This window comes from Bidens hawaiensis, unplaced genomic scaffold, assembly GCF_021521415.1.
Source record: "Bidens hawaiensis isolate Kalapana, Puna unplaced genomic scaffold, B.hawaiensis_p1.1 tig00003760_1, whole genome shotgun sequence".
Classification (NCBI taxonomy): Eukaryota; Viridiplantae; Streptophyta; class Magnoliopsida; order Asterales; family Asteraceae; genus Bidens; species Bidens hawaiensis.
The window spans coordinates 1443894-1459961 of NW_027491216.1; the positions used below are offsets into that span (position 1 = coordinate 1443894).

At 38.2% G+C, this 16068-nt stretch overlaps 1 pseudogene across 1 annotated transcript; it reads left to right on the forward strand.

Moving 5' to 3' along the window:
• The first annotated feature begins 13083 nt into the window (after positions 1-13083).
• On the forward strand, positions 13084-14020 carry LOC143624311 (uncharacterized; annotated as a pseudogene). The gene is made up of 3 exons (XR_013152087.1): positions 13084-13325; positions 13407-13544; positions 13656-14020. The product of XR_013152087.1 is annotated as an uncharacterized LOC143624311 (transcript).
• The last annotated feature ends 2048 nt before the right edge of the window (positions 14021-16068 follow it).

Consider the following 16068-nt stretch of genomic DNA (forward strand, 5'->3'; position numbering starts at 1 on the left):
AGTCTCTAGTCTTGGGCCTAGACTGCTCAGCATCCTTCTTTCCGGTTCCCCCAGCTTCATTTGCAGTGCACTCTCTTGCCATATGGCCAGTCTTTCCACACTTGTAACAGACAGGCTCGCTGTTAAAATCACGAGAGTAGTGCCCTGTCTTCCCAAACTTGTAGCATATGTTCATCCCTATACCCCACTTACACTCTCCCCCATGCATCTTTCCACAAGTATTACACGGCTTCTTTTCCCAAACCTTTTGCTTCTTATCCCTCGAATTCCACAACTGTGTACCTGGTAACTTAGCATGAGCAACCCACTTCTTCTCTTTCTTCTCTTCCACCACCACCACATCATCCACAGCCAGGTCATCACAAACCATCTCTGTGAGTTCGACAGCATAATCAAAAGTGGCAGGTTTACTAGCCCGGACTAAGGTGTAAACATTTTGTGGTAGTCCCCTCAAGTAGCACTTTATCCTCTTTGCCTCAGTGTTCACCATGTCATGGAAAAGTCTGGACATGCAATTGAACTCAGTGGTGTACTCGCGGTGTGTCATTTTCCCCACCCTCAAATTCAGGAACTTCATTTCCGCCCTCTCAACTTCAACGTCCGCACAGAACTTCTTCATGACCATCTCTTTCAAATCTTCCCACTTCATAGCCTTAATCTTAGCAGGGGTCTTTCTTTGCTCAACAGTTTCCCACCAGAACATCGATTCTTCCCCGAAAGACTGAGTAGCAAAACCCACGGCTTGGTTGGGGCAGCACTCACTAATTCGGATAACCTTGTCCATTTCGGTTATCCATTGGAGAGTAGTGATTGCATCCCCCGTACCAGACAGCTTCGGTGGTTCACAACCTTTGAACAACCTGTAGCTGCACCCACATCGGCCCCTCTTACCATCATTGACCTTCACAGACTGATCTTCACTCGATTCCTCTCCCTCAGTCTCTTCATCTTTCTTACTACTTTCTCATGTCCTCTCAGCAGTTCTTGCAAGGCTCTCAGTCAACTTTTCTTGTTGAAGATTCTACACTGCAGCAGCAACTGCCTGGTAATGGCAGCTTTAATAGCAGGGTCGAGCTGATGCTCTTCATCTCGCTGTCATGTTTCTCTATTCCTCAGACTCGAGGATCGGTTCCTCAGAGGGTACTCGGGTAACAGGAGGCCTACCACGGCGTCCAGTGCGCCCTCCTTGTTCAGCAGTCTTCTTTGCACCAGCCATTCAAATTCTATAGGAAAACACAAACGTCATCACTTCAGGAATTGTTTAGTACAAGGATAGTAAGGCTAACGGATAATAACAGTGGCCAGTTGTGATTAGCTGATCACATTACTCTCCGTGTCCCATACACTTCCTTTTGTGAGTCCACTTGTGCTAGTTTCTACGTATAACAATCAGTCGTTCATATGTTTCACACTATAACACATAAACAAACATTTCTACATCAAGCAATAAAGTTAGCTTTCTTACTCATCCTTTACTATACACAAGATCAACTTACACAAGATGATCACCTTCTAAGCTTGCTTGGGTGACACATGGCATTCTTGGACTAGCATCTTCTTTGTTTTCTTCTTTAAGTCCCATTCTCTGTTCAAGTCTAAGCATGAAGGATGCTTATTCTCTCGAACTTATGCTCTGATACCAACTTGTAAGGCCCCGTTCCCGGTAACCCTACTTTGTTGTTGGATTTACTCGTAAACACAGTTCTAAAATCAGAGTTAATTAAAACTTTTGCGGAATAATTAAAACTTCATGCATTACATTACAAAACATCGAATCTTGTCTTACAAAGTTAACTTGTCTTAAAACATAACATAATAATTCATAACATTTCTTCCCAAGATGCCAGTCTTCCAGTCCCTACCACGTGCCATCCTCAAGCCAGGTCCTTCAATCTATTTACATGCGTGCATACTAAAAGTCAGCTACCCTGAGTGAGTTCTACTTTATCAAGGTATAGGATTATTCTTACACGTTCCTTTATTTACGTACAAATATTATTTGGTGCTATTCTTACATTTCTTACATAGCATACAACTATTCTTACATTCTTGCACAGATGTTATAAGGGTCTGCCACCCAACCTCTTGCACAGATATTATAAGGGTCTGTCACCCAATCTATTGCACAGATATTATAAGGGTCTGCCACCCAACCTCTTACAGAGATATTATAAGGGTCTGACACCCGACCTCTTGCACTGATATCATAGAGTCGCCACTCTATTCTTGCCCAAGTATTAGAAGGGCCTGTCACCCTGACTCTTTCAATATATTGTATTTGATGCTTACAATCACATTTGGTTATCAACTAAGTACATACATATTCTTACCACATTCTTTCGTTCTTGCATTAGTTATTCTCCTTCAGCATATGTATTTATACTTCTAGTCTTACAAGTATGCACCCAGCCCCGAAAATATTTCCAAGAAAAATGGGGCTAACTCATGTAAAGACGATTCCTCTCTGAGTTTATCGTAATTCCCTTCTTTAACTGAGCTCGGCTAACTGTGTAACAAGTTACGAGTATCGGTTATCTGTTACTACTACTTCTTACATTTAAGTTAATGAAACCCTCAACTAACGGGGGTCTGGGGGCAGCGCCCCTGGTAGCGGGATCTAGGGGCGGCAGCCCCTAGCAGGGTCCAAGGGCAGAGCCCTTGGCAGGGGTCGAGCTACCAAGTCAGCTTGGAAAAATTTTATTTTGATTACTAAGTCCTTTATCAAAAATGCATCAGAAAATGGATCGGGCCACGTTTTACAACAATTTGAAACAATTCTCATGACATAATTCACATGGAAACCATTCGATTTGCATGGAGTATTCGTATGAAAAATTCGCATGGAGACTTTCGCATGGAAAATTCGCATGGAGAATTCGCATGGAGACCATTCGCTTCGCATGGGCCATTCGCTTCGCATGGACCATTCGCTTCGAACGGCTGTGCGATGCGAATTCTCTTCTTTTCTTCATTTTTACCATTTAAAGCCATTTTCCTCCATGACTCCTCCTTAGGACCTGATTTTACCCTTTTTATGGTTTTTTTCAGATCATACCAACTTTGTATACCCGTATTTTACATTGTACAAACATCACCTTTTTTTCCTAAAACGAAACTGTTAACACTCAGCCCAACAAGTTTATATTTTTCTTACATCTTACAGCCCGATCTATTGTTCTATCAGTTTGCATGTCGAAACCAACCATAAAACTTAACCTTGTTAGCCAAAACTCACCTTTTTGGTCTCGGTCGTGTTCGAATCTGGACAACCCGAGGATCTACTGGCGTTCTTGTTGTTTGATGGTGTTATACACGAGATTTATCCTTTCTTTGGTTCAAATTTGAATCCGATTAGTAGAGATAGAAAGTGTGCGTGTTCTTGAGTGTGTGTGGAAAGAAAGAGAGAGGATGGGAAAATGAGGTTGTGGACAAGGTTGGGGTTTAAATACCCCACCCTATGGTCCTTGGACCTGTATGCATTCTCTCAAGCCCATTCTTAAGTCCTCGGCCCAACACTCAATCTCTTATACTTAACGAAATTAAATAACGACACACACAATACGTAAATATATTCTCTTTTATTTATCATCTCAAATACGGATGTTACATATATGCTTCTCACTGGGCTAGCAGCCACGTGAGAACATCCATGGGTGAGGTTTAACATATATTTAGATGCAAATTTTGAAATCATTCGTTCATTTATTTGTCCATCTGTGAGGTTAAATATTAAACTTTACAAGTATTTTGGGTTACATACCAAATCTTTATGGTTTTATCTTTGCTTTGACATATATGAAACAAAATAGGTGGACTTCTGATTCTTGGTGTGAGACCCTTAGACTGAATGTTAACTTGAACTTAAAAGCTAAGCATGATTGGAGGTCTGAATTGTCGGTGGCTGGGTTAAAGTGGAAAGCAATACATGTAATCATGGTTTTTGTGTTATCTGTAATTAATTAAGTAACCTAAGTGTTTTTTAAAGAAAATTTCTGATTTTGATTCTATTGTAAATCTTTTTCGGGACGAAAAAGGATTAGTGTGGGGATGTGATGTTTGGGTGAAAGAACATGCTTTAAGTGTTTTATATCGTGTGTTTTACTTATTTATATGTATCGAACACGAGTACTTTGAGTGGTTTTATATTTACAGGTGCTCGGAGCTTAGAGGAATTAATTTGGAGCACTTAGGATAGCAAGGAATTGAGTTATGGGCAAAAGGGAAACAATTGGGGGAGTTCGGAAGTGATTCATGTGCACTTAAAGTAAAACGGGTTTATCCGGGGCTAGAAAATGAGTTACGGAACCCATAATTTATGAATTTTGGGTTTCTCGACGAGAAGAGTATTAAAATGGAATAAAACATTCCGTAAAGCAGAAGCTTATAGCATTAAGCTATGGTCCCACCGTAAGCTATGGTGACCATGCCGTAGCTTACGGCTTGGTCTGATGGGAAATCCTATTTTTCTTGTTTTTCTTCTATATTTAAGCCCGCTTAAACCCTATATCGATTATCCTTCAAACCCTAGCCACCTTGGACGGTTTTGGGGCTTTGATTAGTCATCTTAACACCTTCCAATCATTAATTCTTCCATGGTTTCATCCTTCCAATCCATAATCGAGCTAATCATGATGCAGAGGCAAGGCTAAATCACTCGTGACCACTTCAGGTGTAAGGCTTGCATATGAACTGATTATTTTTATGAACATTACATGTATTGGGATTTAGTTTTGATTAATCTTTTGGTTGATTGAATCTATATGTTTATTGGAACTGATTAAATAGTTGTTTTTCTAGGAGTTTCGTTTATTATCAATTATTTGGTTTGTGTTTATCAGCAATTAGGATTAAGTTCTTATCGTCATAGAACCGTTTACTGTTAATCATTTGTAGATGCTAGGTTTTATATTAACAAACTGGTAATTAGGTAGACCATGTTCAGTTGTGTCAATTCGTCGGATTAGGTTTTGTGAATCATCATAACCAAACTAACGTGTCTAGTAATTATTTGCCTATTACAATGAACAAATTATGTCTATTTAATTCCCTAATTGGTATAAGTTTTGTTCGGTCAGTTCATTGCATTACCTGAACCTAAGGTGTCTCACTGTTTTCTCTAACTGTTTTACAAACAAATCAATATTCAAACTGCTTGACATTGTTTGCCCACCATAGTATAATTAATTAAAAAACATTAAACTTGATTAGTACTTTCCACTTATTCCATGTGGATTTGACACCTTATTTGCCCTAGCTAGTAAAGGTAATTTATAAATGTTTTTTATTGACCTTTCGGCATCGATCATACAAGTACTCCTTAAACGCACCTGGTTATACAAGAGGTTTTGTGAGGAGTAAACTAAGCATTATGTGTAGCTGATCTCATTAATCCATTCCATAAAGCCTTAGCTGATCTTATCTTTTCTATGCATATAGATTGGATTAATTAATCATTTATTCAAACACAATCCTCCTCAATAAAATGTGTTGTTAAGTACATGCACTTAATCCTTTGTATAGATATATATTTTTTTTCAGTTTAAAAGTATCAACTTTCACTTAAAGTACTCCTCCCTCTAACATCATTATCTTTCATGAGTCATGACAACTAATTATGTGCTTAGGTTTTTCAAGTTTTATATGTTTGTTACACACCTTACTATAGCAATTCAGTCATGATGCTCGTTAATGACCGGTTTGGCTAGCTGTAGCCAAATCTTCAAATACCGTATTGGATCTAGTTATTTTCTCCTCCTCCTAATAGGCCGTTCTACTTTCTTTCATGGAGATTTCCTTTGTTGTTGTTGTTGTTGTTGTGACTTCCGTTTTTCTACTCTATTAGGTTTATTGTTTGGTAAATTATTAGCGTTAATTGCTTTCAGCTGTTTCTTTAAACCAATCAAAAACACCCAAATGAATGACTTTTTTTTTGAAATTATTATCACAAAAAAGAGCTAACAGAATTTGTACGGCCCCGAGCTCGGGTTCCCAACATTGTCGTTGGATTTACTCTTTAACACCGTTCTAAATATCAGAGTTAATTAAACTTTTGCGGAAATATTAAAACTTCAACCATTCGTTACAAAATCTTAATTTAAACAAAACAAAACATTCAAACATGTCTTTCCAAGTTCAAACATCACATAACATCATAACTTTCAAATTATCAGATGTCAGCTTCTTTATTCTCTTGCCATGTGTGCTCCTCAAGCTAGCCACTTCATCAGATTTGCCTGCGTGCATAATAAAATTCAGCTGCGCTGAGTGAGTTCTAGTTTAACAGGCAACATACCATACATACACATACGTATTCGGAGATACACATTACTTACATAACCTATTAATAATTCGTTCATTCATATTTACTTTCATACTTTCTTATCTTTACTTACCATACTCTACTCATACATAATCATTCCTACATAGCATAAAGAGCCTTTCACCCTATAACTTTCGTAGATATTATTAGGGTCTGCAACCCTTTAACCTTCACACATATTATTAAAGTCTGCAACCCTTTTTAACCTTCGCAGATATTATGAGGGTCTACAACCATTTTTAACCTTCACAAATATTATTAGGATCTAAAGTACTTTAACCTTCATAGATATTATTAGGGCCTGCAACCCTTTAACATTCACGGATATTATTAAGGTCTGGAACCTTTTAACCATATAAACATACATTATATATATACACACACACACACACACACATACCCATACATTCATAAACTTCTCGCATACATGCAGCATTCACATAACATACACTTACTAGTTAAAGTAAGTGTATTGACTTATCACTTAAGAGTATGCACATATCCCCGAAAACATTTAAAGGAAGAAGGGGATAGAAAAAATCACCTGGATCTTGTTATGTTCAAAGCTAATAGTAATCCCCTTCCTTAGTTGTGCACGGCTAAATGCTTAACATGCATATTTGTTAATTAACCGTGTAACTAACTAATCGAACTAACTAAGTTTGTATTTTAGTTAACTAAACATACTTGATAAGCTAGGCTTACTTGTTTAGTTTAACTGATCTAACGGGGTTACCTTGATTAATGAAGGTAGTTACTATCTTCATCTATTTCTTACGTTTATTATTATACCTTTCGATTATTAGATTCGTTTCTCTCATTCATTAAGTATGTCCTTTCATTTAATGAATACACACACACACATATATGTAAATATATATACTTCTTTCATTTACCGGCTCGTCTTTTAAAAAGTTAACAGGATTCAGGTTATTATATTTGAATTAGCTTAGGTTATAGTGGACTAGGCCCAATGGCTCCTAAGTGTCGTTGATTAAGCCTAAACAGCTCATAAGGGCAATTGGGCTTTAACTTGCATCTAAATTAGCTTAGGTTATAGTGGACTGCACCCAATGGCTCCTAAGTGTACTTGATTAACCAAACAGCTCAGGGCAATTGGGCTTTAACTTGCATCTAAGTCTATAACCATCTTGCAAAAAGGATAGCAAGAACCGGGACTCGAACCCGAGTTCTCCCAATCAAACAACACAGACTTAACCATTCCAACTAACATATCTATATGTCATACTTCCCATCCCACTTATTTATATATTGTCTACAGCCGCTTCCTATTTCTTCTTCTTTTCTTGTTTACATTATTATTATTATTATTATTATTATTATTATTATTGTTAGTTGTTGTTGCTGCTTCCGTCTATTATTATTATTATTATTATTATTATTATTGTTATTGTTACCGCCATCTACCTCAGAGATTCCTCCTGAAACATTTTTCAAATACAAAAGTTCAGTATCTTCCCACGAATTAGTAAATTAGACAGGATTCCTTTGTACAGAATAAAAAGTTGTGGCTCAATCTTCAGAAATCTGAAATACTTATACCTACAAAAAAATGCGGGAGAGATAAAAAGATGCAGGGTAATTTGTCTGCTTGGCTAGTTAAGCATGCGCTAATTCATAGATCTTTGGGCTTTGATTGCCAAGGAATAGAATCCCTTTCTTTAGCAAGCTTGGGACTAAAAGAATGGTTGGGACAACAAACATCCATCTCGTTTGTATTTTGGATACCCGTATAACCATCGAAGGCTGCTGAAGTGACTTATTTCTGGAGTATTATTGTTATTATTATTATTATTATTATTATTATTATTATTATTATAAACCAAAGATTTAACTTGGTTAAGTTCAAGTTCGATTCTTATCTTAGTTTACAAACCCTATTTTATCTAGATCTAAAAATCATAAACGAGCCGAACTTAAACAAACGAGCTTATAACTTAAAACGTGCCTCTAATCGATCTATATCTTTAACGTTTTCCTTCTTGTGTTTCCTTGAAATGTGTTGAACTTGCTCTTGCAAAATTCTTGTATTCAAGGTGTGTATGTGTGTTTTGAGTGTGTGTTGTTAAAAATGGAAAGTGCCGAGGGTTTAAGAGTTTAAGGTATATACTCCCTCCGTCCCATTAAAAGTGTCCATATTTCCTTTTTTATTTGTCCCATTATAAATGTCCACTTTCAAAATTTATTAGTCAATTTTCAAATTTACCCTTAAGCACACACAACTAGCATTAATAAACAATATGGTGGACCCAATTTCCAAGGGCATTATTGTCATTTGGTTAGCAAAAAAACTAATCATTCAATCCACCTTAAACTTTGTGCTTTTCAAACTAAGACACTTTGACTGGGACGTAGGGAGTATAACTTAAGCCCATGTACCTTAGGCACATTAGCACACTAAGTCCATATTTGCCTAGGTCAATCTATTTTAAACCATCATTTATATTATTTTATTATTTAATTGTTAACAAATAATAATACATAATTAATAATAATTAATTAATTTATTTATTATTTTCAAAACGTCGAATGCTACCGAATTACAAAATATTATTTGTAACCCTTAATCGAATTACAAGTTTTCAATTTCTTAGTTTGATGACCGATGACACTAACAGTGATATTTGTGATTTGAGAAACAACAATTAAATCAAAAGTATTATATATATTAAAGAAACTTAAATGCTATATTAAACTATAAAGTTTTGTGGTTTTAGTTCCTTAACTTTTAAGTTATTTCAAATTAGATCTTTCAAAGTTCTAAACTGTTTTAATTTGATTGACAAACTTTTGCTTTTGCTAAACTTTGTGTAGTTTGCAATTCCCCCCACCCCCCCTAAAGTATTTGTGACATTTGAGCCAAAACAAGGTACACCTCAGTACGTATTTACCGATTAAGCAGATAAACTCATTTTGCGTAACAAACGAACGATTAACCGAACGGGTCGGGTTATGACCCAGATATCTCGGGGGGCCATCTATAAGTGATATACGATCTATAAAAGCTAAAACATTAGAAATATGGCCTTAGTTTGATAGCAAACAAGTTAAACAAAAATATGCTCGTTTAACTACCCATTATAGATGTAAACGCGAAAGATAGTTACAAACCAAGCGTTGTATCATCCGTTAAGCCGAAAAAGACTTACCAAACACTTATTTGAAATGTTTTAAGAGATCCGTGAAAATATTTTTGATTTTTACAAACGTATAGTATGTTTTTATAATTTTACACAAAACTAGCCGAAAAACACTCGTTTTCGCGTTGTTTAACGCACCCGATAAGTTTTTCGCGCCAAAACCCGAACCCGAACTAAATTTGGACCGGGCTTTTCGTATTGGGCTTGAGAAAACAGATTTTTGGGCCAAAATGGGCCCAAGGGGGCCCAAACCATCCTTCCGATCGGACCAGCCCACCCCACCACCCATTTTTTTTATATAACTTGTTTAGGAAGCTTGTTTATCCAATTTGGTTTATAAAATCTGAGGTCCAAGCAGCTGCATCCTAAAATTCCAAAAAACCTCCAAACCCTAAGGTAAAGGGCTTAAATAAGTAGCTTTTGAACTTGTTTAAACTTGTTTAATACCATAAAAACATGTCTTGGTTACTAAAAATCATTCCGAACCGTGTAAAAATCGTAAAAATAGTTCATAAACATGTTTTGATCATAAACACGGTAAGGAACCTGTTTTGATTGCTTTTTTGGCCATGAACACGGATGAAAGGGTTGAAACGGCGTTTTTACGGTTCAAAAGTTCGTTTTTGTGCACTAGCCGAAACCCTAAGTTAAGGGCTGTTATGTTGATGAAATATTGCTTGGTTTGTGATATAGGACTTGTACCTAGCTTGCTTAGAAGCACAAGAACCTGAAAACTCGATTAAAAGGTCGGAAACGAGCCAAACCCGCTAAGGTAATGCCGAAACACTCGCTTACGGGCTATTTAGGTTAAGGTTCTGATGTGCATATTTTTTGGACTTGAAATTTTTCAGGGACATCAGAGATCATGTCAATGAGTCCCTTTTCAAATTTGGTAATTTTTCGACCATCCGATAATATTTGGCAAATTTATTACCGAATTGGAACGTTTATTTGGGAAAAATACCTAAAATACTTCAAAAATTATGAAATTTTTCTGGAAACTCAGATTTGATGTATTTTTATCACATATAAATTTTTGAATCATTTGGAGAAGTTTAAAGGTGTTTTGTTTATTTGCGTTCGTGTGAATTTTTACAGCCGAATTAGGGCCGAAAAGAATATTGCACGAGCTTTTTACATTCTGGAATTGATACAGGTTATTTTGGGACATGATTTGAGTATTCAGGAATTTTTGGTGAATTTTTGGAAATTGTTTGGGGTAAACGGACGATTTTCAGACGAAATATAGCTGATAAAATGAATTTTTATAAATTAATAAATCAGTAAATAAATTCCAGAAATATTTTTATAAAAATCTAAATATTTTAATTGATAAGTGGTTAAATTTTATAATTTAATTATTAACGGTTAATTAATTATGCCAATCTGAATATTAAATAAATTCAGTTTTTATAACAACCGGCAAGTTCGCGACTAGTGAACCTGCAGGAAAATCAAAACATCAAGAGTGATCAAAAATCATATGTTTGGACTAATTAAGTGAAAATGAACTTTTATATGAGAAACCTGGACAATCCGGGTGGATTGTGCGCGCGTTTCTTCTCAAATCAAACTGTATAAACGGAAACGGGCCCCGTGGCTAATCCGGGACCCCAGTATGTGATCTTTCTTTATAACTTAATCATTTTATTAACCAATACATTTACCCAAGCTTATTTTCCCATAACTGTTTTCTGAACGCGTAAACGAACAACTTGGCCCAGCTGGGAAAACGGGAATCTGAGCCAAGTTCAGTTCTAGATATTAGACATTGAACAACATCACAACCTAAGCCTATTACCACTTTCTGGGCGTTTCAGCTACACCCAGATTAGTTATACAGCCCAGTTTAGTATTGAGATTATAATAATATTAAAATATTAATATTATTATAATATTGATTATAGTAACTACTGATAGCGGACTGAACAAACCACGAGTTGATACAGTACTGAATATCTACTAAACCGTGAGTTTCATGACCCCACTTTTAAACTGTTTTACGAACTTTTGGGGTGAAAAGCATGTTTGCTTATATCTATATACATACCTGAAACATGTACTGATGTGAATTATCTAAGTGCTAACACACGAAGTCCCCACGATCACAGTGATTAACTTCGAGCCGGTGGCTTGTAAATAGTACTATTGGTTTGACAAACCCAAACGGAGCCGGCACGGTTTGCCGAGACACCAAAACCGTTTGCACATGACCATAATTTTTACGAACCAGCTATGTAGTGTTGGACATAGCTACCGGGGCATGTTGTGGGCGGAAAGGGGCCACAGTGGTTGAATGAGCGTGGGAAATGGAGGCACGCAGCACGAACAGTCCAGGCTTCACTGTAGCTTAGCATAATTACATCACATACATCATTTATATACATACATACTTATTTCATGATTACAAGTGTTGACTTGTGAATACTCATTACTGATTTCTTGAAACTTGTGAAACTCACCAACTCTAGTAGTTGACCCGTTTTAAACTGCTTTTCAGGTGTACCTAAATCGGAGTAATTTGATGATCTGTTACTTACCTGAAGTGTGTGGTTGATGCTACGTGAATAGAAGCAAGGGCGATAGTAGTAAGAATGTATAGTTAACGAACTAGTTTTGTCTGTATCGCCTAGACTGTAAAACAATGATAGAACGAAGAAATGTATTATATTGTAAATTAGTTTGTAATGTTTCTTTATAAACAATGTGTTGATATCAGAGGTGTCTGTTACATTCCCGTTTTACGCTTCCGCATTGTGCTAGTCGGGGTGTAACAGTATTCTTGTTTTACTATGTTCTCTAATTTGTTATTATATATGTATATATTTATATTTAAGTTATTGATTTTTTTAATGGTAACCATATGAAGTTTTTTTAAATTTTTTAGTATGGCGTTACGACATGTTTTTGATGATCAACATAGGAAGTTTTTTACATTTTTAGTATGTCGTTTCGACAGCTAATTTTATCTATACTACACCGTTAAAACGAAGGTGTATTTGCAATTAGGGCTGACATTGGGTACCTACTTAAGACACAATAATACTTTATAATAAAAAAGTGCGGTATGTGATTTTTTTATTTTCTTAAATAATTGAAATTAATAGACTATACTTTATCATTTTCCTTTATCGACACATGATACTTAAAACTGTTTTATAATCTTAACATATAAAATATTTAAACGAGTCATATTAATATTTGATACTTTTGTTAAACACATTATTTCTAGCTTGTTAAAACCTATTAAAACATTAATTGTCAACTCTATTTACAATAAAGTATATAATTTCCTAAGTAAACTTGATTTGGAACCAATATTATTAATGGCGTACGTATCAAGTCACCACTCGTCTAAAGTGAAAGAAAATGAGTAAGACACGTGGCAGTTGAACCGCTGAAACGTGTCATGACGCAACATGTGGTGTCTGCCACGTATATCTTCCACCGCCACCCTTCACTTCCATCTTATTCAATCCTTTTGCCGCCTCCCAACCCTATATTAATCTCCCAACATTCCACAACTTCCGATCACAATCTAATCCAATACATAAAATAGTTTGTTAATAATGCTACACACTGAAGTCTGAACGTTCGTACATCATGTCTTTTAAAGTTGCTAAAACCGCCGTCATCACGGTGCTGTTGCTGGCTGCCGTGTGCAACGGCACGGCCACTACTGATCAATACGAGGAAGCCAAAGCAAAGGCGGCCAGCGCCGGAAACCAAGCGGTCGAGGCGGGTAAAGATGCCAAAGTCATCGGAATCTTGGGCCGGGTGGGCCAAAGATAAGATCACCGAAGGCCTTGGCCTTCGTACCGAGGAAGCCAAAGACAAGTTAACCGGTAAGTATTGAATAATGTGGTTTAAACCGCCATGTGAATATATAGTTAATAATGAAATCAAATGATGGCTATTAATTATAGGAAATGGTGAATACGCTGCGGATAAAGCGGAAGATTTGAAGAACTATGCAGGTGAGAAAGCGGGTGAATTGAAGGAAAAAGCTTCCCAGACATCGGGCTCGATAAAGGATGAAGCGTATGACAAGGCAGCCAAGGCCGGTAGTGCTGCAGGGTATGCAAAAGATGCGGCATGTGATAAGGCTCAAAGTGCGAAAAAAGGTGCAGAGGATGCTGCAGGGTATGTGAAAGACAGGGCTCGAGGTGCGAAAGAAGGCGCTATGGATGCTGCGGGTGGGGCCTATGATAAGGCCAAAGATGCTACGGGATATGTGAAAGACGAGGCCTTTGACAAGGCGCAAACGCAGAGTGTGAAAGAAGGCGCAAAAGATGCAAAAGACAAGGCCTATGATAAGGCGCAAAGCACGAAAGAAGGTGCCATGGATGGTGCAGGATATATAAAGGACAAGGCAATTGATGCTGCGGAGTATGCAAAAGACACAGCCTATGATAAGGCACAAGACGCGAAAGAGGGTGCCATGGATGCTGCGGGGTATGTAAAAGACAAGGCCTATGATACGGCACAAGGAGCAAAAGAAAGTGCAATGGGTGCTACAGGGTATGTGAAGAAACACTAAGTGACCCGGGGCAGATTACGGATAATCTGGGGGTTAAGTAATGTTTCCCACGAGTGTGAGGTCCAGCAGAGAAGGTTGTTCTTCAGGTGACCTGCAAAACAGACACCGTAAGCTCGTCACTGAGAAGGGGGGGTTCCTCCTTGTGACCACCCTCCGGCGTGAGAATCAGACTAGATTGCTCTGAATATAAGTGTATATTAAGAGATTGCTAGATAAGATAATGAGATATCAGATGATGTCTTTACCATTCCAAGGTGTTTGAGTATTTATAGCCGAAGGTAGGTTTCCTAGAAGGTACAGCCGGCTGAATAGTATTCCTGTTCTACCAACAGTGGACTACGCACAGGCCATGCTGGTTGGTGGATAGACTACGGCCGACAGTAACAAGGTCGGCTGTACACTGTTCCTTTACTGCCGGCTATGCACTGTTCCACCAACTGTAGGCTGCGCACGTCCCATAGTAAGGGTTGGTGAGTAGGCAGCGGCTAATAATGACAAACAGTACTAGAGGGTGCTCCTCCTCGTACTGTTGTCGGTGAGCTGTCACCCTGTGATTGGTTCATGGGTTGTTCTGGTCAGATCGTCTGTTCTGCCCATACCTTAGTAGGTATAGTACAAAAGATCTTCCAGAAGCATACAGACTGGCTCATTTAGGCGGGAGTATTCCCGCCTTGCTCATTCCTTCATGTGACTACTGAAGTAGCTAGTGCCTTGTGCGTGTAGCCTTGCTGTTAGTGCGGGTAGCCTTCCCTGATGGCTTGTATCCGCAACTGCGGGAACAGGCGGGGTACTTCACCATTGGGAGGCTGCCCAAGCTGTTAACGAACAGCTTCGGCTGGCTAAGGAAACTGCTAGGAACGCAACTGAAAGGGCCACCAAGGCTGAAGCTGTTGCTGAGCCTCTACGCCTCGAGAATGAGGAACTTAAAGCTAAATTAGAGGCGCTCCAACAGGATCATGATGCCTTGGCGATGGAGGACGCGAAGAAGCTCCAAGAGATCCTGGACCAGAGGGGCGTGCTTGACCACACTGAGCGGAAGCTAAAGGGCGTCGAAGAGGCTGCTGCAAAGGAAGTGTTGCTTGCCAACCTCAATAAAAGTGAAGCCGAACGCGCCTGTACCCAAGCTCAAGCCGCCCTCCAAGAAGCTCTGGTTGCCAAGGAATGGCTTCTTCGAGAAGCGTTGTCTCAGGTAAGCTTTTCATGTCTTTACGCTTTTCTTTGTAAATAGAAAAGGTTTTGATACTTGTATTTTTTCTTTTTTGTAGGTTGTGCATCGGGTCTTCTCAGAGACGTCTTATGACGATGCTATGAGCGCAGCCCTCAACGCTTCTCATGAGGATGGGGAAAAGGCCGGCTCCCTGCTTGGTCTAGGGTTCGTTGAGAAAGGCATCCCGCCTTCCAACTTTCCTTTGTATGATGTGGATACTGAAGCTGTTTATGACCAAGCAGTGAACCAGTATGCCGCCTTCCCGCATCCGGTGGTGGAGAAGGTGAACGAAGTCGCTGCTGCTGATGATGGGCTAGCTATCCTTAAAGCTTTCCTTGAACCACCACGCTCTACTGATGGAGCGGGTCCAAGTGGAAGTGGTCCTGAAGCTTGATTCTGAAGATCCCTTTCCACCATTAGTGTAGATTTTTGCTTTTGTATAGCTTCTTTTGTATGCGGGTATGCACCCAGCAATCTTTGTAATATTTGAATTTGATGGAATAAAGATTGTGTTAGTTTTTTGCCTTGTTATTTTACGCATGTTTTGATCTAACTTAGCAATTTATTTAGTACTTAGATAAGTTAACTTTTTAACGTGGCAAATTATAGGTTTGTTTCGCTTCCTCTTTCATGATTGTGCGGGTATGACCGTCACTTACACTTAGTAGGATGGCTTAACTTTACTTATATCTGACCTGCGTGGAAGTTTTCCTCATCTTTTTAGAAATTTTCTAAGTGTTTAGAATAAGTTAACCTTTGAACGTGGTAGATAATAGGTTGAAGTTTTGCTTCATCTTTCGTGATTGTGCGGGTAGGACCGTCACTTGCACTTAGTAGGATG